Raw genomic sequence first — 3215 nt, 5'->3', positions numbered from 1 at the left:
AGAAAAGGGGTGCTCTTGGCTTTATGCCACATGCCATAGTGCATGTGGCGCAAGCTACAGTGTATGCCTTTTTTTCAGACCTTACTTCTTCATTAAAAAGGCATATATTGATTATGATGAATGCATATATGTGTCTTTCGCTATGCAATGATTAGTATATATTAGATTTCAAATGATTTTGGAAATAAAGTCTTGGGTCCCAAGCTTTCAAAATAAATTTTCTAGGTATAGTTTGGTATGTGAATGTGGTGATCAGGCTAAGCCCTCCTAATGTCAAGCAGATATTGGAAGAGTTTACAATATTTGTCACCAACGTGCACTGTAAAAAAGACTTTTTTTGCTATCAAAAGTGGACTTTTGGTAATAACTTTTTTTGTCATCACTAAAAGTTGCCACCAAAACTTAATTTTTGGCAACAAGTGTGAAAAGTTGCCACTGAAGATCCATTTTTGGGGGCGACTTTATAGCAACTTTTAAAAGTTGCCACCAAAAATGACTTTTAAAAAAGTATTTTAAAAAATAATTAGAAAATTAAAAAATTACGCCAAAAGTGGACCTTTGGTGGTAACTTTTAAAAGTTGCCACCAAAAATAACTTTTAACCAAAAGTATTTTTAAAAAATAATTTAAAAATTTAAAACATTAGTGAACCTTTGGTGGTAACTTTTAAAAGTTGCCACCAAAAGTAACTTTTAGCGGCGATATTTTCTCGCCACTAGAAGTATTTTAAAAAATAATTAAAAATTTAAAAATTATATCAAAAGTGGACCTTTAGCAGTGATTTTTAAAAGTTGCCTAAAAAATGAACTTTTAGATATTTAAAAAATAATTTAAAATTATATAATTATTTTTAGGGGCAACATTTGTCATTACTAAAATTATTTTTTTTAAAATATAATTTAAATATATGAAATAATTTGTAAAATTATTATTAAAAAAATTTCTTTTGAATTATTTTAAAATTTTAAAATAAAATAAAATCATTTAAAAGATATTTTGAAAATTAAATTTCTTATTATATATATATATAATGAGAAATAAATGATATATAGGATCAAGAAACAAAATAAATAAGAATGAATGTGTGTTAATTTTAATTATTAAGTTATTTTTAAATTATGTATTATACATAATCTTTTTTTAGATATATATAACTCATCTTTTGTAAGAATGATCTTATTAAGCTAGTATTTTAATATAGTATAGTATAACTAAAATATTGATGGGTATAAGAATGATCTCATCTTTTAATTATAATCAGGCTAAGTTATATATAAATATTTATATACATACAAATACATAAATAACATTGGGACGTTCAAGTTCTATAGATGTGATGAGATGCAAATGGCATTTGGTGATAACTTTTAGTGGTGACCAAAAAGTCAATAGTATAAGTGAACTTTTAGTAGTAATAAATCAAAGTCATCACAAAAGTAGATTTTTGGTGGTGACAATTAAAAGAAGTTACTAATAAAATTTTTTTATAACTAATTATTACTAAGAAGAATATGAAAACTTACTCAAATCCACCTTGCTATGAGGTATAGAATGATTATATGTTAGATATATTAATCACATATAAGATACTTGTAATTATTTTGCATTGTAAAAGTTATCAGTATTTATTAAAAATTCAAAATTATTCAAAAAGATAGCTAATAAAATTTTGTGTTTGAAATTAATTTGTCATTAAAATACTTTTCTAAGACATTAAAAAATTATAGATAAAATATATTTTTAATAAAAGAGGGGGAAACATTTAACCATTTTGAGAAAAGATAAAAATTTAATCATCTAATTTATTAATTTTTTAGAAAATTATGGAGAAGAAAAAAGTAAAAGATGTTTAACATAAACTAATATAATAAATATTTATAAATAAATTATATACTTAATAATTTTAATTTAAAAAATAAAAATAAAATTTAAAATTTGGTTACAATGTATATAAGAATATTATTTAATATTTAAAATTTTTTTTTTTAAGTTCATTTTCCTAACAAAAATAATATTTACTGGTAAAAAATAATATTTTATTAAAAATATAATTTAAATATTCATATAAATTATTTTTTCTTATTAATAATTGAAAATAAAATAAAATATATGTATATCTTTTTAATAACATTTTATTTAATATATGTACATTTAGTTAAATAACATATTTAATTTTATATATAATAACTACATGTGCATTTCAGTTCAATTAACAAAGAAGAGAGACTTAAGGCTTGGAGATGGGAGGTCAAGGGTTCAAATCTTGGCTTTGGCATATTTTGCAACAAATATATGACATGGCGCATGATGTAGCTTGAAAAGGCACACACATAGCAGGTGATATGGCATGTAACATTCAAAATTTCTTAATCCTGTGATTAGCTGTTAATTAGGGGTAAAGTGGTAATTAGTAAAGTTTTAAAGAATTGGATACTTAGTTGTTGATTTGTGTCTTTTAGGTATTAAATGAGTAGATACAGGTGATAGGATCGTGTTTTGGGTCGAAGTGTATGCATTTGGTGAGAATTCTTCTTATTACGCCACGCGACGTAGCAGATGTTGCTTGCGCCATAGTGCATGCACCAGAAAAAGACTTAAGTAATGAAATTAGGGTGATGTTTAGAAGGGAAAATCAAAAAATGTGAAAAGGGAGAAAAGGAAAAGGGTTTGGTTGCTAGGGTAAGAGATTTTGGAGCAATGGAAGGCACTTTTGATTAGTAACTTATCGAGTAAGCTACGTATAACCCTTGCCTTCTATTCTATCCAAATTTTTCTAAATATGAGTTATAGAGAAATTGAATCAATAAAATTTGAGGGGTTTGATTCTTACCCAATAGTAATGAAAAGGTTCTTGAAAGTTAAATTAGAGCTTTGTGACTAGTTTAGAGATGAACGATAAAGCTTTGAACCTGTAGGCTCGATTTGGCCTTAAGCTAAGAGGAAATTAGGGTGAAAATCATGTTTGAGTGAAATGAGATCAGCTGAAGTGATGTAAAGTAGTAATCGAGTAGTAATAGACTTAGAACGGATAAATGGAAAAGAATAGATGGCTAAATGTAGCCATAAGTAGTAATTAAGTGCTTTTGAATAAATTGGACCAATTGATTAAATTGTGTATAGATTGGCATATTCCATGAGTGAGTTGAGTAAGGAAGCTTGTGAAGAGCTATAGTGGTAATTGAAATCCACAGTTAACATTTATTGTGACAAAGGATT

The sequence above is a fragment of the Prosopis cineraria genome, unplaced genomic scaffold (assembly GCF_029017545.1).
Source record: "Prosopis cineraria cultivar Desert tree isolate PC_DT_omini unplaced genomic scaffold, ASM2901754v1 PC8, whole genome shotgun sequence".
NCBI lineage: Eukaryota > Viridiplantae > Streptophyta > Magnoliopsida > Fabales > Fabaceae > Prosopis > Prosopis cineraria.
The sequence above is the reverse complement of the archived record's forward strand: the minus strand, read 5'-3'. Positions refer to the sequence as shown.